Raw genomic sequence first — 23,095 nt, 5'->3', positions numbered from 1 at the left:
AATGTAGATTATTTCTGGTTTTGCACGATTTTTAATCTATTCAATATATATATATACATACACACACACACATATATATATATACTGTAAATGATTTATTTATTTATTTATTCTTCTATATTATGCATTGCATTGAACTGCTGCTGCTAGGTTACCAATATAAGCTATGATAAATATGGAGATCTGAACTATGCATACTCCGGGGGTATGGTCTCATAAACACCCTGTAATGCTGCATCAAAGCTTTCTTACTTTTATACTCTATAACTCTTCAACATTCCATTAGCCTTCCTAATTACTTGCTGTACTTGCACGCACCAGGACCCCCAGACCCTTTCAACTGCAATAATTGTAGATTCACTCCATTTAGGCAACATTTCCCCTTTCATTCTTACTTTCAAATTTGTTGACCCCACATTAACCTCCACCTGCCAAGCTCATGCCCTCTCACTTAACCTATCAATAACCCTTTTGGGACCCTTTGTGTCTTCCTCACTACTTGTTAAATCTAGCCTTTCATTGTATCATCTGCAAATGTGGCTCCAGGACACTTAGTCCCTTCATCAAATGCACTTTTTAAATATTCTAAGTCCCAGAAGTACTCCCTTTAGAACCCCACTAGATACCAATTTATCTCAACTCTCAATTCTCTGTCAGTTATCTCATACCCTATATACGTCAATGTATTATCCCAGTCCAGTGCACTCTTACCTTGTATAGGAACCATTTTTGTGGCACCTTTTCAAATGCCATCGGCAAGCAAAGTACGCAACATCTACCGTTTCCCCTTTGACCACTCATGCTCAAAGAATTCCACCACAGTTTCTGCAACCATTTCCTTTAAAACCCAAGGACCAGATTACCAGGTACTTGTCACCTTGCCTAGGGTTTATTCACTAGTGTTACAGATTGTTTTATCTTCCTCTCTCTCCAGCAGTGAATTATTTAGTACTGATCAGGATAGCTGCACGGCGGTGTAGTGGTTAGCACAACGCTTTATAGTACCAGTGACCCCAGTTCAGTTTCTGACGCTGCCTGCAAGGAGTTTGTACATTCTCATTGTGACCACATGGGTTTCCTCCGGGTGCTCTGGTTTCCTCCCACAGTCCGAAGATGTACCGGTCGGTGGGTTAATTGGTCATTGTAAATTGTCCCGTGATTAGGCTGGGGTTAAATCAGGGGATTGCAGGGCGGTGTGTCTCGAAGGGCCTGTTCTATTCTGTATATCATTAAATTAAGATAGATACAGACAGACAAAAAAAAATAAATAAAATTTCTATTGCAAAGACTGATCCAAAATGATTGTAGTAAGACTCTGATAATCCAGCACACTTGCTACTTTGGCAGCGCTGTACTGGCAGTTTTATGGGCAACCATGGTTACTTCCATGGATACACTACCACACTTCCAAATAAGTTTTTTGTTGGAAGTTAAACAGTATTGTGACAACATTTCCAGTCAACCAGTTACATTCAAAGGGAGCACAGGAACCAGGGCCCCAGCAAGTTAAAAGGGAGTACAGGAACTGGGACCTTTTTGAGTGAGAAGGGAGTTTGGGAACCATCAATCCAGTGAATGGATAGGGAGCATGGCAAACATCACATGATTACACAGATGCCGAACTACTGTCTTTTTAAATGGTGGCATAGCAGATTATCAAAGTTTTACTGTACTTAGAAACTTTGCCATTTCTCTGTTTCCCCAATATTATCATCCCCAATGGGACCAAACCTTTTTACACTCTTCCTACTGTTTTTAGGTTATTTAGTTGAATCTCATACTCTATCTCCTCCCTTTTATAATTTGTTTAATCATCTGAAGATTTCTAAATTTTTTTCCAGTCGTCTTTGCAATAATCTTTGCAATATTCTGTATCTTGCAATTCAATGTCATTCTTACCCTCCTTAGTTAACAACAGATATGTTTCCTTCTCTTAGAGATTCACTATCTCCCTGAAATATATACTTGTTGATAGTTACAAAATATCTCTTCAAATGTTTGCCATTGCAGGTCCACCAAATTACATTTTAGTCTACTTTACCCAATTCTGCCCTCGCACCACCGGAAAATCAGTGCCAGGAGTGAACAAAGAGTTGAGATCTTTAAGTAGAGTTGGGTGCAGCATCAAAAGAGTATCCAACATCATGAAGAATGGGGCTGGTGGGTGCTGATGGCATCAGGGGAGGTTGGAATTGGAGAGGAAGCACAATTGGTTAGTGTAGTTTGGGGAGGATGGAGCCAGGGGGAGTGATTAAAATGGGGTTATTGCAATGATGGAACCAAAGATTTGGGAAACTGGGGGATTGGGACACTGGGCACGAGGGTAGCATAGCTGTTAACATGACACTATTACAGCTCGGGCCTTTCAGGGGTTTAGAGTTCAATTCCAGGGCTGTCTGTGAGGAGTTTGCACGTTCTTCCCATCAACCGTGTAGGTATCCTCTGGGTTCTCCACTTTCCTCCTACAGTCCAAAGATGTACTGGTTAGTAGGCTAATTGGTCATTATAAATTGTACTGTGATTAGGCTGGGGTTAAATAGGTGGACTGCTGGTCCACACTACATCTCAAAATAAATAAAGATTGTGTTGTGTGCAAGTCAGCGTTGGAGAGTTGCTTCAGGCACTTATAATACTTGTGTTAAAAACCATCACACTAATACAGCCTAGCAGTCCCACGTGCACCCAAAAAAGGGTGCTCTCAGAACAACATGGTCCAATTTCCCCTTTAATACTACAAAAGAACCACCGAATTGAGAATGATGTCATCTCATCTGTGTCTCACATGTAAATAGCCTGGCAAACCAGAATAGATTACTTCAGGAAGTACCCAATTCAGAGTGATGTAAAATGACCCGTAAAAGATCAATAGTTAATTTCACTCGAAGTAAAGTAAATTTTCAATTGCCCCATGCTGACTCTAACAGAGTTGTGCAACTGAAATTCAGGACCAGCATGTCTGAGTTTGGATCAAATACCTTCTCAGGATAGGGGTGAGATTTGGAAAGAAATGGCTGAGAAATGGAGCCAGAAACAGAACTAATCTAAAAATCTACCAAAAGAGAATAAAGTTAAACATCTGAAGCCCCTGTTGTGATTCTAGGAACATTCAATCCTTTAAAACAGACTCGTCTCTCACTGTAAGAGTATAAAACACGATAAAGGGAATAACACTGCATAAATAAAAGATTAGCCTTTTCTATTTCCTGAAGTTCTTTGAAATCTTCCAGCAAAGTGATTTGTTAATATTATTCACAATGTACTGATTTACCATAAATCAGCATGGAAATTAGCATTACTGATTTGGCCTCTTTTCCATTTGCAGTGTTCAGTACTTTCAGCATCTGTACCACGATAAACAGCATTGATTCACTGTTTTGGCCAATCAGTGCCAGAGGCAATCGGGAAACAGCACCAAATAGAATTGTAAGTAAGTATTTGGAGGTTTTATGTTTTAGTGATTATTTGGATTAAAAAAAAATCTCTTTGAAAGGAACCAAAGAAAATGTGTCACTGTGCATATGCATTGGATAGATATGTTGAACATTATTTTGTAAATCTCCAGGAAAAAGTCTCTAACTATTCTGGATATAGAAAGGAAGCAAATGAAAGATGATTTTTAAATGAACAGATAGTCCAAAAAATAAATCAATAATGAAATTTGAGATTGGATGAGAGAATGGACAGCACCTTCTGGCCAAGGGAAGACCTTCAGGCTCATGCACATTTTCTTTTGCTTTTCTTGTTTTGTCATTCTTGCTGTTATTTTATAACTTCTTCTTCAGTTGTATGTTACAGAAGGACAGGAGTATATAAATTCAAAACTCATAGCAAGTGGAAAATTTAAATTCAGTTTGTCTAATCACCTGAGAATGAAGATCCAACTCCATTAAAGACGACCCAGTAAAGGCTACCCAGTCAGGACAAAACATGACTCCAGTCATTGCCAGTTTGGTTAAATGAGTCAACTATAGCACCTTGTGGCCTCTGAGGTAGAGAGCCATGGCTGTTAAGTTCCATTCCTCAGGCTTGAGGATATCACCCTTGCTTTTTTTTCTCTAATGTAATAGTGGGTAATTTGACATCTTTCAGAAGTAACATGAAACAAGAGCCTCCATCCGCCTTTCCATGACTACAAAAAAATCTGGTGATACTGCTCTTTAGAAACACAAAGATCTTATACTGGGTGTCTTCAGCTTGACGTTCAGTACTTCAAAGCGTAATTCCTGTTTCAACATCAGACACGCAACAGGTAAACTGCGCTTTGCAAACTGCTGCTAAACACAGGGGAGAAATAGGCCAAAAGGCACAAGAACTAATCTGGTAAACAACAGCAACGCTTTGAAAATGAACATTTAATAATGCAAAGAATTGTGCGTGCTCTCTTACAATTTTGTAACTGAGCTGGGATCAGCCCTGTGAATTGTATGCAGATCTGAACAATTTTTAAACCCCTAGGGTGGCACATCAGCCAGTTGACTGCAACAGCTGATCAGCTGTCTCTAGAGATCAAATTTCCCCTGAGACAGCAAAGGGAAAGAAAAAGTACGCAGAAGTAATGGGGTCAAGTCTGCAGTGACAGCCAAAATGCGCATGCAAATAGGCTCAAGGGAATTCAAGTTATTTGGGCATGCACAGATAAGGTAGATGTGTCCTAGAGAGAGGGAGGACAGGGAGGAGAAACTATTCCTTTTGGATTTGAGACGCTGTAGTGAGATGCAGACAGTGTGAAGTTTGTTTGTTGTTACCTCAAGCCAATGCCCAAGTTTGGAATTGGTTGTAAAAGCATAGTTGGAATGGGGGATATGCTGTGAACTGGCAGAAGGTTTTATGAAGGCAGATTAGACACGAGAGTCAACCGGAGACGCAATAGACTGCAGATGCTGGAATCTGAGGCATGGACACTGGGGGAACTCAGCGGGCCAGTGCAGCATCTATGGAGGGAATTGGACAATTAATATTTCAGGCTGACACCCTTCATCTGGACTCAAGAGTCAAGATTTGGAGAAGTAAAGCAGCCAGCATAAACGAAGATCCCACCCACCCTGGATAATCGCTCTCCTCCCCTCTCCCATTTGGGCAGGGTTACCAAAGCTTGAAAGTTCCTACCACCAGGCACAAGGACAGCTTCTATCCCACTATTATCAGAGTTTTGAATGTACTTACTGTACGATAAGATGGACTTTTGGCCTCACAATCTAACTCTTTATAATCTTGCACTTTATCACTTACCTGCAGTGCACTTTATCAGTAGCTTTTACAGTTTATCATGCATTGCTATTGTTCTACCTTGTTCTAGCTGAGTGAACTGTGTAAAGATTTGATACGTATAAAGAGTATACAAGACAGGCTTTTCAATGTTATGCGACAATAATAAGCCCATCAGCCAGGAAGTCCATACAAGAAGTCCAGGTATGTCCTACGGAAGGCTATTTTAAGGGCGAAGAAACAATTCGGACTGAGGATAGAGACGGCAGCTCTGGCAGGGTTTGCAGGCCATTACTTCCCACAAAGCAGAATCTAACATCATGAATGACTGTGATGCTTCACTCCCAGATGAACTCAATGCCTTTCACGCATGCTTTGAAAGAAAGAATAAAACTACACCTCGGCGAATCCCTGCAGTATGTGGTGTCCCTGTGATCTCTGTCTCGGAGGCTGACGTCAGGACATCTTTCAAGAGGTGACCCCTCGCAAAGCATCAGGCCCTGATGGTGTACCTGGCGGGGATCTGAAATCCTGTGCCAACCAGCTGGTGGCAGTTTTCAAGTACATCTTCAATCTTTCTGTGCTGCAGTCAGTCGTTCCCACCTGCTTCAAAAGGTGAACTGCTCTGTCCCCAATGACTATTACCCAGTGGCACTCCCATCTACTATGAAGTGCTTTGAAACATTGGTCATGGCTAGAATTAACTGCTCCCTAAGCAAGGATCTGAACGCGCTGTAATTTGCCCACCGCTACAATAGGTCTACAGCAGATGCAATCTCACTGGCTTTCCACTTGGCCTTGGATTACCTGGACAATAGCAATACTTATGTCACACTGCTGCTTATTGAACACAGCTCAACATTCAATACAAGTGTACCTTCAAACCCTTATACCTAACCCTAACCTGGGCCAGCTGGTGGCGTAGTGGCATAAGCACTGGACTTCATGGCATTTGGTCCTGAGTTCAAACCCAGCCAGGTCCCAACCTGGGCAGCAGCAGTATCTGTGCGGAAGAAAGGCCTGGCAATCTACTTCCGAATCTTGCCATGAAAACCCTCGTGAAGTCACGAAGAGTCGGACTCGACTCAATGACTGAACAAAAAAAAATTAAGTAAACAACAAACTTCATGAACATATGCCAGCCTAAGAAACCTAATTCTGATTCTGAAAGGCTGTTCCTGGTCTTTGGAGGAAGTGGCCTCAGATTTCAGCAGTGGATCAGGCAGAGAAGTGGGAAACAGTGGAAGTGAATCTTAGGGCCCAACAGCTCTGATGATAGGGAAGTCAGGGGATGGAGATACAGCAGTCATGTTCCAATTCTCCCTCATGTTTGTCCACTGTGGTTCCCATCTGAAACAGAAAAAAACACTGTGCCAAGCAGAAGCTACAGATTTCTATGGAGGAGCTAAACAGAAAGTCAGAGTGGGTGCGAAGGTTAACAAAAAACTGAGATTTAAAATGAGAAGGGATAGGTCGCCTCTGAGAGTTCCAGGATGGCATGATGCTTGTATGAATTAAGTGGTGTAGCATGAAGGGCAGGGGTGCCTCTGGGAGAGTGGCAACACGGAGAAGAGAAATCAATCAAGAGAACAGCTAAAATTTAATTCAGCGTGGTTCCTGAGAAATTACTGATGAGCCACAGGTGCAGTTATATGGCAACACCATTTCCTACGAATTACTTACACACACTTACAGATCGTAGATAAATGCATTTAACATGTTTATATTTAATTAACATCTACCACCATTCAGTAATCAGAGCAGTACAGCATTTTAGCAACAAATGCACAACCAGATTAAAGGGCAAGTGCACATTCCGCGTAAATGAACAACGAAGTCACCCACAAACAATGGTGCTTGTTACTCCTATTATCTGCTAATTTGAAATACAATTAACCACAACTGCATACCTAATTTGCCACACATGTCCAGCAGTCAATGTACAGTACTGGACAATAAAGACCTGTCTGGTCTGCTGAATATGCACAAACTGATTTGATGCTTTTGGTTTAGATTTCTTCTGGATCTTCTGTGAAGTGGCCATGTATTGGAAAATTAAACAAATTACTTAATTATTAACTTACACGTTCAACAGTTCAGGCAAGATTCTCCCAAACCCGATCAAACTCTCAAACTCTCTATTGAGAAGTTTGTCTGAAGATCGAAAGCACTCTATTTTATTTTTATTTTAAGATACTGCATGGCAAGAGGCCTTTCTGGCCCAGCGAGCCCACACTGCCCAATTATCTATTAACTCTTACTCCTTGGAACGTGGGAAGAAACAAAGAGTACCCTACCCAGAGGAAACACACCAGTCACAGGGAGAATGTACTAACTCTTTGCAATGACGGAATATGCAGGAGAAAGGAGACATCTGTAACTCTTTCAGACTTTGTAAATAGATGCTGGGTCAATTAATAATTTTAAATATGATATATTCTCATTGATCAAGGTATTCGTGGATAAGGTTAAAAGGTGGGTATGTACTGGAGAGTTGGGTCTCGGATTACCCACATTCTCCCTGAATGCTGGAACAGGCTCAGAGTAATAAATAGTTTCCTCCTGCTTCTGTTTTCCTAACAGTGCAGGTGGGTGAGACCAGTCGCTGGAAGCAGTCTTCTAAATTCTACATTTGCTGTTTATAAGTCTGCTTGTGGCAGAAGCCTTATTCCAGACATTTCTTTCAAAGGAAGCAAGTGTAGCCAAAGGAAGTAGTTTATGAATGTATTTTTAGTACAAAGTCATGTCTGAAGGTCTTCACATTCACTTTAATTTTATGTTAAAACGTCTCCTGCGAATGCTGTTGTTGCTGGTATGTGGCTGTGTGTTTCAGGGTGGGCAGACAGGGAGTGGGCACAGGGCTAAGTTAGGAAGGGCTGAGGCTGGAAGGCCTCAGAGGAGTGAGGGTTGGACAGAGGATGAGTGTGAGACAGGGGTGTGATCGAATCAAAGGTGGGGGTGGTGATGAATTGGCATAGAAGAGCATCAGAGGGAGACTGAGAATCTGGTTGAGTGATGCCGCAACAATAACCTCTCACTCAGCATCGGAAAAACTACAGATTATTGACTCCAGGAGGAAGAAACGATGGGCCCATTAGCTAGTCCTCATTAGGGGAGAGGTTCAGCAGCTCAAACTTCCTCAGTGTTCACATGTCAGAATGTTTGTCCTGCAACCAACAGCTAAGTGTCATCACAAAGCAGGCATGGCAGCACCTCCACTGCCACAGAAAGTCTGCGCAAGTTCGACGTGTCACCAAAAACTTCGACAAACTTCTATCGATGCACAATGGAGAGTATCCTAAGTGGTTGTATCACAGCCTGGTCTGGAAACACCAATGCCCAGCAACAGGAAAAGGCTACAGAAAGTGGTGAATACAGGCCAGAATATCACAGACAAAGCCCTCCCCACCATGAGAACATTTACATAGAGCACAGCAGTCATCATCAAAGACCCACACAATCCAGTCCGTGTCCTCTTCTCACTGCTACCATTGGGCAGGAGATACAGAAGCCTTAGGTCCCACAACAGCAGAATCAGGATCAATTATTACCCTACAACCATCAAACTCCTGAACCAGCGTGGATAATTTCGTTCACCGCTACTCCGAACTGCTTCTATGACCTACAGACTCACTTTCAAGGACTCTTTATAACTCGCATTGTCAGTATTATCTTTTATTTGCACAATTTGTCTTCCTTTACACAGTGGTTGTTTGTCAGTCTTTACATTTTTCTCCCATAAATTATATTTAATTTATTCTATTTATTGTATTTCTTTGTTTTTCCTGTAAGGTGAAGACAGGGACGACAAGGGAGGGAGGGGAAGAAAACCTGAAGGACGTTCAGGAGTAAACATAGATGGAAGTGGGGCAAAAACTTGAGAGGCGAGTGGGGAAAGCAGGGAGGAGGAAGCAGTAGACCAGGAGATCTGTGCTTGAGCCCACTCCTGTACGTATGCAAAAGGGTGTCTGTGGTCTTCTGTCCCACTGTTATCAGAATCTTGAACAGATCTCTTGTGGGATAAGGACAGGTGAATTATTGATGGCGGAAATGGTCAGCATAAGCATGATGGACCAAAGGGCCTGTTTTGATTGTTGTAGGTAACAACAGAACATTGACAGATGTACAGCTGGGCTGAGAAGTGACAGATGGAGTTCAATCCAGAGAAGTGTGAAGTGATTCACTTTGGAAGGACAAATTTGAAGGCAGAATACAAAGTTAACGGCATGATTCTTGTGTGGTGGAACAGAGGGATTTTGGAGTCTACTTCTGTGGCTCTCTCAAAGCTGCCATGCACGTTAATGGGATGATTAAAAAGGTCTTCATTAGTCAGGGGATTAAGAGCCACCAGGTACTGTTGCTGCTCTGTAAAACCCTAGTTAGGCTACACTTGGAATATTGTTCTCGGATCTGGTTACCTCATTATAGGAAGGATGTAGGTGGTTTAGAGAGAGTGTGGCGGAGATCTACCAGTATGCTGCCTGGATTAGAGAGCACGTCTTATCAGGATAGGTTGAGTAAGCTAGGACTTTTCTCTTTAGAGCGAAAGAGGATGAGAAGTGACTTGATAGAGGTGTACAAGATGATAAGAGGCACAGATCGAGTGGACAGCCAGTTTTTTTCTCAAGGCAGAAATGGCTATTATGAGGGGGATAATTTTAAAGTGATTAAAGGAAAGTATCAGGGTGGGGGATGTCAGACTTAAGTTAATTACACAGAGTGCTGAGTGCATGGTTAGCCCTGACAGGGGTGTTGATAGAGGAGGATACATTAGGGGCATTTAAGAAACTCCTAGATAGGGGCATCGATGATAGAAGAATGGAAGGCTATCAAACAGGGAAAAGGTAGATTAATCTTACAGTAGCTTAAAGGGTCAGCACAACATTGTGCACCGAAGGGCCCGTGCTGTGCTAAGATATTCTACGTTCTTTAACAATACCTCATTTTCTCCTACTTCAGCATTAGAAAAGGGCAAGAGTAACAAAAGTTACAGGAATATGTTCACCGTCACTATCAACCAGACTTGGCCCTGTATTTCCATTCCTTCATTCCCACCGAGTTCACATATCCTAGAAATGCCAAGTTAGTACCTCGGTGTGAGGAACACCTCTCCATTACGGAGACTTGAAACCCGTGTTTGGACACCTTTCTGCCACTTGCCAATGATGCACCTCATACGGAAAGGGAGAAGGTAAAGTCTGTAGCAACTTTGGCACCTTCGATTTTTAAAGGACCAGGAGATATGCTGCCTTCATGCTTTAGAAAGGTAAAGTCAGTCTATCAAGTGAACCTTCCCATTTTACTGTTATCAGTACAATAGTCACAAATAGTAAGTTGAGAGAGTTAAAAATTTTGGTAGCAAGTGAAGTTTTCTGCTACTGACCACTGGCAGAATTAGGCGCCATTCATTGGAGTGGGAAGTTTTCATAAAGGCATCAATCAAAAGTGCCCAGCTCGTCCCACTGTCCAGTAAGTGAGTTGTAAGTCAGTGGTTTGGTAAGTGTGCTGGGACACAGAGAATGGTATATAATTAAGGATGTCCTGAGTAAACTTCTTATTACAGGGACGTGAAAGTGAATATTTTCTTGTTGAGACGTACAACACCAAAACAGGCTCTTTGGTCCATCATGCCTCTGCTGACCATTTCAGCCATCGATAATTCACCTGTCCTTAGCCTTCTGTGCCTTGGCAATCCCTGTGCTTGTCCAGATGCTTTTTAAATGTAACAAGCAATCTGCTGGAAGAACTCTGCAGGTTGAAGAGCATCTGAGCAGCAGCGAGATGCTGATCAACAATTCCTTTACCCACTGATTTCCTCCAGCAGACTGTCTGTTGCTCCAGACTCCAGCATTCTCAGTCTTTAGTGCTGGTTTCTTAAAACGTTGTGACAGCTGCTGCTGCCACCTCCTTAGGCTGTGCAATCCAGACTCCAACTACTCACTTTCTGTGGGAGGAAATTCCCTCTCAGATCCACTCTGAAGTCCCTACCTCTCACCTTAAACCTATGTCCTTGTCTTTGACCCACCACCAATGGAGAAAAGATTCTTGTTATCAACATCACTACTCTATATCCCTCATAATTTTGTATGCAAAGTTCAAAGTAAATTTATTATCAAAGTGCATATATATCCCCCGACATTCATTTTCTTGCTGGCAAATCTATAGAATAGTAACTACAACAAGATCAATGAAAGATCAACCAGAGTGCAGAAGACAACAAACTGTGCAAATGCAAAATAAATAATGAGAACATGAGATAATGAGATAAAGAGTTCTTAAAGTGGAATCATTGGCTGTGGGAACATCTCAATAGACCTTTACAACACGCTGGAGGAACTCAGCAGGTTGACGCTGCCCGACCTGCTGAGTTCCTCCAGCGTGTTGTGAGTGTTGCTTTGACCCCAGCATCTGTAGATTATTTTGTGTTTTCAATGGACCTTTATCAGGCCAACTCCTCAGCTTCCTCCATTTAAGCCTATCCAGCCTTTCCTTTGAACTGAAATGCTCCAACCCTGGCAACGTCTGGTGACTATGCCCTCCGCACCCTCATGTCCTTGTAGTGTCTAGAATTACACCTGCTGCTCCAGGTTTGGCTTCACCAATGTTTTATGAAGTTGTGACATGATACAGTATCTCAGCTCTTATATTCTAGCCCATATACACCTTGATACTGTGGTGCCCTGATGTGCTTCCTGCTGGGACTCATCTCCACAGCGGATGGGGAATATGGGGGGAGTGTGGCGCAAGAATTTAGGACCCTTCATCATTTGTAAGCACATTCGTGCTCCCAATTGTTACTACGTGAACTTTACTGGAATATGTCAATTATAGGCTGCTTCAAGAGACACAATTAAAATGTTAATGCAGGTGGTTTACAGAGTAAATTAGTACTGGAATAGTAAAGTTAACCAAAAATAAATGCTTCAAGCTACAACGAGGCAGCCGCAAAGACGGTACTGCAAACTGCTTTCCACGTGAGAGTAGTAGTGATGGGGGGACGAAGCTGAGGAAGGTACCCAGATGCCAGCCAACACTGCATCAATAAGCTCAAATTACTGAGAGTGCAGATTCTATTACAGCTACTTTCACTCTTCAGTTTAAGAGTCTGGGAAGAGACATCCATCATCAAGGATCCCCACCATCCATCCGTTCAGCACTCCCCCCCCCCCGCCACTGCTACCATCAGACAGGACGTAGAGAAGCCTAAAGTCTCACACCACCGAGTTCAAGAACAGCTACTTTTCTACAATGAGCAGATTCTTGAACTGACCTGCACAAGCTTAACCCTACCTCAGCAATGGTCCTCTACAAAACATACTTGCACTACACGGGACTTGTCTCTGATTACTTCTTGTTTTTTTTTGCACTAATTCCTGTTTTTGCACAGTGTTATTTTCTCTCACTTCACTGTCTTGTATAATTTAGGTCTAATTCATATTCTGTGTGGTGTCTGCTTGTCATGGTGCTGCAAGATTTTTTATTGTAGTTTTATCTCACTGTACTTGTGCACATGACAATAAAGTTGACGTGACTTCTGGAGAGTTGGCTCTCTCTAAGTTCCTCTGGAATCTTCTGTCCCAAGAATTTCTCTAGGGAGTGTTTCTGGAGAATTATTTCAGATTTGTTGTCAATGAATTTCTGCTGGGGATGGTGGGACATGAACTTATCCGGAGAGACTACTGTCCGTCAATTAGTCTGGATATTCTGCCATCCATGAACCAGTCCAGACAACCTGGGAGCATTTCTGGGAAGCCTGCTGTCTGAGAGTTTCTCTGGGAAGTCTCCTGTTGGCAAGTTGCTCTTGTGACTCTGCTGCCTTTATGTTACACTGTTTAATTCTGCAAGTTTCTGTAGGGAGCCTATCACCGTGGAGTCTAATTTCAGAGAGGTTCCCTATGGAATCTGCTGTCTGGCAGTTCCTTTGAAAAGTCTGGTGTCTGGGAGACTTTCCAGGCAGTTTGTTCTCTGGATTTTGCCATCGAGAGTCTGCTGACCAAGTATTGGTTTGGAGAATCTACCGCTTAGCACTTTATTTGGAAACTCTATCTTTGAGTTGTTTTATGTCTGAACTTTGGATCACATTCCTGTCATTTAAACAGCTGATCAGAACATTGTCACTTTTCCACTCGATTTAATGGCTGTTCAGACAATATTTTGATAAGGAGAGATCCGTACACCTTGACTACTCAGTCAGCACATCTGAGCAGGTGAAGAAAGTATAAAGTTAGCCATATGTGAGACAGGCTCCTCCTATCCTGTCCCAACAAGTTCAAAGTCCATACAGTATATGTCACCATATAAAACTGAGACTCATTTTCTTGTGGGCATACTCAATAATCATAATAGAATCAATGACAGACTGCACCTGCGACCTGTGCAATTCCCCGAAAACGGGCAAGCATTCCGATGCACTTGGACCTGGGCAGTTATTTTGCTCATGTTTCCACGACAGAATGATTATGGTTAAAGCCCTCAGATCAAACTTGCAGGGCTACTATCTCAAGCCACCACTTTAAAGGGTTGAGGATCTGAAGGATTCAGCAATGATAAAATTCCTCTGCTTTGAGACAAAAAACAATGCCTGATATGACTATGTGCTTGGCAGTGTTGTTCATCTTGAAAGGTCTTAGCCCAAAACATAATCTGCTTAATCCCCTGCATAATTGCTGAGTTGAATAAGGGCAAAAGATATAGAAGAATTAGGCCATTCCTCCCATCGAGTTGTCCTCAGCATTTTGTTTGTGTTGCTGAAGATTTACAACATCAACAGAATGCCTTGTGTTTATCATTCTGCATTACTGTTTTACCTTGTTCTTCCTCAATGAGTTGATCTGTATGAACAGTGAACAAGGCAAGCTTTTCACTGTATCTTGGTACATGCAATAATAATAAACCAATACAAGATTAGTTTTCCAAGTCCCACTAGTTTAACTACATCTTTTAATTTCTTCAGAAAGGTTAGGGAAGTGCCCAGCTTATGGACCATGTCTAACTTGCAGGATGTGCTGCCCTCTCCCAGCCCCACTGCTCCTCCACCTATCCTGGCTTTCTCTTCCATCCTATTACCTATGAGGCAATGCTCTGGATTGGTAATGTTGATTCAAATAACCACTGGATGTTTGACCTGCAATTCTCAGGGCCAAAGTGCCTTCATTGCTGCTTCCAGTAATTGCCCTGTCATGGCAGTGATCGCACCTGTCCCAAGTTCCTTCCGGACTGAGGCTGGCCGACGATTTTTGTGCTTAAACCCATTTGAGACCTTACTGGGACTTACGGCCAGCAGAGGGAGCAGGTCTCAAAACTGAAGTAGATTGAAAAAAGGATCAATATTTTAACCAATGTATCATCCAGTCACAGCTCTACTTTTAAGGGGTTGGATTGGAGGAGTGGGGAGGAGGAGGAGGAATGGAATTTAGTGGCATCATGTGTAGAACGTGATTTACCAGTTCTGATATCAAATTGCCTCTGGTGCTGTTGTAATGGTGTTAAGTGGAACAGGTTTAGGCTCAATTTATTCTGCACAGGCCTGAGTTAGCAACATGAAACTACCCAATTTGCAGGACTTGTACTCAATCTCATTCAGAATAAGAGGTCTGCTCTGGTATAAAGTTAATCTGGCACAAAACTGACCTGACCATGGTAAACCTGAGAGTGATCGTAGTCACAATTATGTTCATACTTGACATCATTTTTGCATCACCCAATATACCAACCCCAAACATGCAACTGATCTGCTTGTATCACTCTCTGTTTGTGAGTGAAACTCCAAATATTGACCAAGTCAGACCACGCATGCAGTAACGCTAAGCAAATCATTGCGACTTAGCCGAAACACTAAGTTATACCAAATTCATCCAAAACCCAAACGTTTTACACTACAGATACTCCTCACATTACAGAGAATTGTACTCCTGGAAAACTGTATTGCACTTTCCATAATATGAAGCCACATTATCTACGCATGCACTGAGAAAGAAAATAATATTTCTATTTATTTACGGTTATTTCTATATAAATTCCATGAAAGAGTACTTTTATCCCCTAAACTTGGATTTTTGGTAGTGATCTGTGATCACCATAAGGATGAACTTCCATTACCTGAACTGTGGTTGTCTATACCAAACAGGGTAAATACAAGTGGGTTCCATCAAGTAGCCAGGTTCTCGGCAGCCACAGACTGGCCAGTGTGGGAAACAGGATACATATAGTTCTGCAAATTAAACTGACTCCCTTCTAAGTTTGGAATGAAGCAGAAGGAAGATTTTAATTGCACTGAATATATGTTTCCCCTCCCTCAAAGAAATTCATCTCTATTTTACTATGCTACTACTATATTTTGGAAGGAAGTAGGGACAAAGAAAAGGTTTGCTAATATAAGGTATAGGGGGCTTTAATTATTAGGTAATAAAAAGCAGCTCTTTTTACCATAGCAAAACAGATCATGGATAATCTAACTGGGTGATGAAAATTATATAGAATGTATCAAAACTACTGGACTTTCACTGATCGGTTGATTTTCATTTTTGGAATACATGTAAAATCTTCAAAAGAAAAGATAAAAGAGAATTTCTGTTATCTTATAAAGAAAATTTGAAGGATCAGCTGCTTGAGGTTGAAACAGTTTGGATGAATTACACATTTATCCTCTTTAAAGAATTGTAGATGAACACATTTAAAAGGTGCATAGAAATGGAAGGGAAATAGGACCAAGTTTAATAGCTCTTTCACTGGATGTCATTATTAAACTGTACCATTCTACATTGCCGTATTGCATGATTCTGCTGATGCTCTTGTGCTTGGGGCTGTTAGCTCTATATCGCGTTGTATACCTAAGGCCAAGCTCTCCGTGGAAATATTTCAGTACGAGTGGATGGGGAGGAAAGATAAATGAATTCGGTATGGCTTGAGTGAACTTGGCAATAACCATTCCCACAGCAGGTCACTAGTCAATGAAGAATGCCACTGCAGAGGTTTCAGTGAGAGACTACATAATTAGATTATTGTGGATTTCAGCACAGCACCAGTGAAAGCCTCCTGGGGTGTCTATGGACACCTGAAATCAGGCTGAGTGATTGCATTCCATTTTATGAACAAGGTTTACATATCAGTAAGAGATAGGCCTGGCAGCAGCTGCATTGTCTAATGAACTAATAAGCTGCTTGTCTCACAAATATGTCCCCGTATGCCTTCGTTATTTTACTGCAGCCTCTGTGGCAACATTATGGCCTGTGGGCTGACCTTTGTCAGCTACTGTAGCGCGTGCGCGCGCACACACACACACACACACATCTACCTTCCATTAATTATAGGAAGAGCAACAGTACTTGACACACACACACTGGACTGTTTGTTTACAGTTAAATATTAATGGAACATTCCCTACAGAACTTTGTGTCATATGAAAATAAGCAAACTGTTCAGTGGTTACACTTTGCAAAAGAGTAATTGTACACCCAACAGAATAATCATTCCATCAACAGGTCTGAGGTCAGCACACGTTCTTGTGACCTTTCAATAATTTTGAACTTTGCCCCTTCACTGTTGCTAGTTTCATTTTGATACCTACTTTTCCAACCTGAATTCTGGGGCAAATCACACAAATTCATTACTACTTGTCCCCAGTTCCAGTGTCTACATAGAACAAGGGCTCTGAGGATATATTATACAATTCACTATTATCAAGTGCAGATTGTCAAACCTACTGCTAATTCTTCCAGGATGTCCTGCTGCAACCAACACACTGTATTATGCAACAGAGTGCGACGGGCTCCCTATCTCAGTAGTATTAGATATGGAGAACAAATCAAAGTTCATAGTTCAAAGTACATTTATTATCAAAGTATATATACATTATACAACCTTACGGGCAGCCACAAAACAAAGAACCCATTAAAAAAAACGAACGACAAACGTCCCATGTGCAGAGAGAGGGAAAAAAATCATACAAGCAACAGAACAGCAAATAGCATTTAGGATAATCCAAACAGAAAAGCAAGAGGGACAATAGCTAACAAATATGTAGCATTTTCAATTTCAGAAAGTGTAGAGAATCAGGAGAGATCATAAAGGAAAGAGAAGGGAGAAAAAAAATTTCCACTTCATGTAAATGTACTCCCAAAAACACTTCTTTTTAGATCCGTAATTCTGGTCTCTGATCCACTTATACATCCAAGTCATGCATCTATTTGGTCAGTTGTACAGAATACAGTTTCTCCTACATTATTCATATAGTGTCTACAACTTGTTACCATACAAACAAATGATTCCCCAACAATTACAATAATTGTATGTAAGTATTTAACCAGCCTGAGATAATATTTCAGCATTGGTAATGCAGCTCTCTCTTCATTGCCACTGCTTGCGAAGGAAATAGATCTGAAGTATTGCAAACTCAGCAGGATTTCTTGAAGGACTCAGAAGAGTGAACATACAGTTCTGAATTTGTCAGACAAGGGAGATCCTACAGCCAAGTGTGGAATCTTCAGGGGCTACAGTTGTATATCACACAACAGTATATTTTCAGCTAAAATACAAAGCTTACTAATTGCTGGCATTCTTAACATGTCATGTACCCAATCTTGTAATTGGGAGAAAGTTTTGTTTTCACCAAGGTGTGGTGAATGCCATCAAACTGGTTACTTGGTTATTTTGACTGATGTTTATCCCTGCAGAATTGAAAGAAATCTTAAGGAATTGCAATTGTGTGTATAATGAACAATACTAGGAGAGAACTGGACTCACAATTAGTATAATAAATCCCCAAACACAGTCCTGCCTGTCATTCGAAGCCATCAGTTCTGAAGGCCAGTCCACCAGGTAGACAGGATGTGGTATTGAGCTGTTCCAATGAATTGCAGATTCCTCTGCCTGCCTGCAGTTCATTACAGGCAATGTCAGTGTGGAGCTTGCATCAGTTAATCATGTCCACTCAAAGAGGAAAATGGATGACAGGAGAGCAATATTCACCAAAGAAAAGACAGTGATCATTAAAAATCCTCATAAACAAAACAAACTGATGGAATAAAATAGATCAGATTAGTAATGAAACAATGAGTAATGGCAGGGTTTGTAGTAAATACCAGAAAATTTCAGTAAATCTACAAGCCTTAAGTTATTCACAACTTTCATTTCATTCTTCCAGTTTCTTTCTCATATTTCTGCCTCTAAGCACTCTCCTCCCTCCCACCTCACCTTACAACCAAATTCAGTCTCCCATGTTTTTACATGAACCTCTTTGGCTGCATTTTCCCACAGTCCCAGTGTTGAGATTAGGCTTTGCCGGAAATGGAACTGACTTAACAAATTTAAATGATCAAATACTACACCGCTTAGTGAACTGACTGCATAAACTTGGTCGTAAACAACACCAATGGACCATCTCACCAAACTGAAACCTAGAGCACCAGCAACACAAAAGCATGAATAGGCCAAAAGCAGAATCTGAACACAGGATGAGAGTAAAATGGGCTGAAAAATGAGGAATTCTTGTCTAATATAATTAATAGAGAATTTGAAATATTTCTGTAGTGCAACCCTGTACATCGTGGGTGTTAGGGACAACTTTTAACACCCTATGCTGAACATACAGAGCAGGCCGAGAACACAGGAGGCATAAAATCACAGGTAGTGATACCTAACAAGACCATATTGAGTCTCCCTGGGCAAAGGGTCCCATGAACTCCATGGGAAAGAGTCCATGTACACAGACTCTAACTATTGCACACTAATTCTCCCTGGGCGACGGGTCCCATGTGCAGACACTCTTGCAGGGGGAGGGTGTGGTGGGGGGGGGGGGGAAACAGGTCTGAGTCACCAGTCAGATGACTTCACATTTGTCTGTACTAGAATGCATGCCATAACTCAGCCAAGCCATTTAATCCATTAATTACTCTTTGTAAATCTAATAAAATCTAATAAGTACAGATCCCAGCAGCATAATGTAGCCATGCGGAGCAAACTATAGACTTGTCCTCTGTATTGCAATAAAATAAAACATAGCTGCTTGGGGAATTCAACAATATCCCTGGTATATTCAAAACAACAATATAACAAGGCACATTATACCAAGGTTGCATTTATTGACTTAATATTCTATATTCATCTGTAATATAGAAATGTCACCAATCAAGCAAGACAACTTTAATTTTTGACCACTGCAATGCTAACTTATATTAATAAGATGCAACTCGAATTATTCAGTTTTTCCAACAGAATATAGCACATCACGCAGCATGTAGGAGTGGCAGACAGGATACTGTACATAATAAAGCAAAACAGGGTGATTAACTTTCGTCACTTTGATTTACTTTAATAGTTTAAAAGTGGTTTTATATTATAAATTGTTTTGACTTGATTTTATTGCAATATATAATACACTGAAAAGCCCCCCCCCGTAAATAAATCAACTGTGACTGATCTGCATATACCTATCTGTCACTTTAATAGTCTTTCTTAATTTCTAGTGCTGTGTATTTTCATGACACATCATTAATTGTAAGACATCCTTCTTGCCTTCTTGATGAGTCATTTTTCAAGTAATTCTGCTGTTTTTGGTCCGTGAGATTTCAGCAACTCGGGGAGAGAGCGATGAGTCACTGAAAGCTAGAGAATCTGTAGTAAGATAAAGTTACAAACAGGCTGCAGGAGGGACAGCATCTGCTATGTGTTGACAACGTACGACAGAATCTTCTCCTGATGCTTGATCCTTCATAAGACCTTTGCCAGATTGCCACAGACATTTATTACAATCTATAACAGAACTTGAGAGATCATGCGAGTCAACACCAGCAGGTACAATTTTGCATCCCCACCAATGGAGTGTTGATGGCTGCTAAGTGGTAATTTGAATGGATTGCATTGCAAGTTGCTATACCATAGGCAAAGCACTCAATATCCTACCAATCTGTTCACTGCACTGTTGAAAAACTAACAAATCCCCTTTCCATTCTACTACGGGACAAAGCTATTCAGTTTGCTCAAAGACACAGAAAGTTTTTTTTGCGCAAGGATTCTCAGGAAAGCATCTTCTTCAGTAGCTCAGGAGCTGCCTGTCCACAGTACTAATCTGATGGAGGATCCTTGGACTGACATATCGATGAAGTTTGGTGGCCAGTTGCTCTAAAATCTGTAAACAGAAAGGCACAATCAGATATTAATACTTTGATCATGCAGCTTATAAGAATCAATGATAATGTTAATTTTAAGCCAGTGATTATCTTTTACACATACTGCACCGTTACTCATTATTAGCCTGTTTGGAAGACAATCCAGATATTTTTATACTTTTCTAGTGATGTCATGTTATTATGCACAATTACATAGGAGATAACTAATTTTTTTAATCTATTGTAAAATTGAACATGACGTTTAATTTACCTGTAATATTTTTCTATTTGTTGAAGTAAAAGATGGTTATCTTTCTCATTTATGTTTCCAGCGTCATCCTTTCCTCTTCATCCCAGGCTATTGATTTCATTTCACATGTAGAGTCTATCCTTCAGCAAGTGTCCTGTTCAGTCTCCTAGCAGTAACTGTTAGTTTCACCAATGTTCTGTCACCCACGGAGGGTCCTGATGACAAAGCATTTAATTCAAGGACTCGGTTGACTTCTACCAGTTGCAACATGGTATTTCTTCCCTCCCCATGTTGCACTTATCAGCATGCTTGATTTGAAGCTGAAACCCAACGGATTTATCGCAGGTGCTGTACAAAATGTGCACAATTCCTCTACGTGCACCAGAATGGAATGAAAACTCCACCTAACTTAGACATTTCTAAATAATATTTCATAAATCTTCTTCAATGCTACTGATCTTACCCAATGTATTCATTAAGTTCCTGACTGAATGATTGTCATATAACTAGTCTGATTTTTAAACTTGGCTGGGGTTAAGTGAATCCATTTAATCATTAAATTGTATACTTTTAGCCCAACGTACAATGTTCAGCCTCACTGGCTTTTGTAAATTGATATTAATACCACCACATGCACTGTAACATCAGAACTGCTACATTCTATGTATCAGCAAGATGGCAATAAGGTAACTGTAAGATGTAAAATTACTCCTGAAATATTTAATTTCTCATTCTATATATAATCTCCCAAGTTGCCATTAAGTATGTGTAATCTGCATTTGTGTGAAGCTTCACGTTGACTGCCTTTGGAAGGGGCTATGTGGTACCTAAGCGAAATTCTGTTTCATACAAGTGCACTTTCCAGCAGGGAACCTCATACAACCATTCAGAGCTAGAGCTTCAGCTAATGTACTTTCCCCTGAGTTGGGTGACAATGGTATCCATCAGATCATTAGTAGAACGTGCTGATCCATAATTTCATCATTCTGTTCCAAGTCACCATGGGCTAGGAAGGATCATAGAAGCCAACAAAGAAACTGTGCCTGCTAGTTAGATCACTAGTGGCCAGAAAAGATGAAAGTTCTGCACTTCAATTCCTGAATTGTTGAAGAAAATGAGGCACTTTTTCCATCCCATGAGTCTCAGCTAGAAATGGACGAGACCTCATATTTGAAAGTTTAGTATGCTTGCCCATGAATTTCTCACTCATTATTGTCTCCCATTATAAACGGGCACAATACAAAAGCCTGTAGTACAAATACAATTAATTTAGTTAATGACTAATTAATGAGTATTAATTTAGCCCTAGCTCCCCCCTATTACCTTAAGATTCCCACAGTAGGAATACCTCGCTGTTTATTGGGGGTCGATGTGTCTGATCTGTTTTGTTGGGTTTTTTTCGCGCAGGAGAAGGAATTTATGGGTCAATGTGCAGGATTCGTTTTGCTCAGTGTTTGTATGGGAGGAGGGATTTGGGAGTTGATGTGCCTGTTCCATTTTTGTTTGTTTTTTTTATGGGCAGTGGGTGTTGGGGGTTCATGATCGTGCTGTTTTTCTTTTCTTTCTTGCTTTCATGGCTCCCCGCAGAAGAAGAATTTCAGAGTTGTATACTTTGATAATAAAATGGACATTTGAACCTGAAGACTGAAGAACCAAAGAGGGAAGAAGAGTTTATATTGAAGGTGAAGCGAAGTTGAACATTTGAGGGGTTAGAAGATTGGATCATGAATTATTCTAGTCTCTCAGAACCAAATAATCATATGATCAATGTTGATTGTTCCTCTGTGTAAGGAAGTATTTCCTGATGTTTGTCATACATTTACCAATACAATCTTGAAAACAATACTTTCACCCACAAATCTCACTTACATGAGTGAATAAATAAGGTTTCTCATCAAAGAAATATGTCTGATCAATTGGAAATAAATCAAATCATCTGGAAACATGACAGAGGACTCTATCCAGGAACCAGTACACAAAATAAAATCTAGTGTACTACTAACGACATGCAACATTGGCAGAGAAGGCATCCTTCAGAAGAGCCATCTCAGATGCATCCCAATAATCTTTTAAGTTAAAAATAATGATCATGTTAAGCACACTTGCTCTCAATAGGAAATTTCAAATGTAAATGTATTAGACCAGAAATTGCAGAAGGGCAGCATTTTGCTCCATGCACAAATAATTGGATTTGCTACATCATCATCATTATGTGCCCTGTTGTATGACGTGGGCAATCATGGTCTCCAAATTCTTGGCAAATTTTCCTACAGAAGTGGTTTTCCATTGCCTTCTTCTGGGCAGTGTCCTTACAAGATGGGTGACCAGAGTCATTATCAATACTCTTCAGAGATCATCTGCCTGGCGTCAGTGGTCACATAACTAGGACTTGTGATATGCACCAGCTGCTCATACGACCATCCACCTCCTGTCCCCATGGCTTCACGTGACCCTGATCAAGGGGCTGAGCAGGTGCTACACCTTTCCCAAGGGTAACCTACAGGCTAGCGGAGGGAAGGAGTACCTTTTTGATAGA

General features: G+C 41.0%; 1 protein-coding gene and 1 long non-coding RNA gene across 3 annotated transcripts in view; one reads left to right on the top strand and one right to left on the bottom strand.

The window, feature by feature from the left end:
- maml3 (mastermind-like transcriptional coactivator 3) overlaps positions 1-23,095 on the bottom strand; it is a 515,482-nt gene that overhangs the window by 259,341 nt on the left and 233,046 nt on the right. The window lies entirely within an intron of this gene.
- Positions 1-23,095, top strand: part of LOC134345640 (uncharacterized) — a 67,985-nt gene that overhangs the window by 15,742 nt on the left and 29,148 nt on the right. Inside the window, exon 3 of the long non-coding RNA XR_010017739.1 lies at positions 3,323-3,423. This is a non-coding gene — a long non-coding RNA (uncharacterized LOC134345640). The remainder of the gene's footprint in view (positions 1-3,322; positions 3,424-23,095) is intronic.

This window comes from Mobula hypostoma, chromosome 4 (assembly GCF_963921235.1).
Source record: "Mobula hypostoma chromosome 4, sMobHyp1.1, whole genome shotgun sequence".
Classification (NCBI taxonomy): Eukaryota; Metazoa; Chordata; class Chondrichthyes; order Myliobatiformes; family Myliobatidae; genus Mobula; species Mobula hypostoma.
The sequence above is the reverse complement of the archived record's forward strand: the minus strand, read 5'-3'. Positions and strand labels throughout refer to the sequence as shown.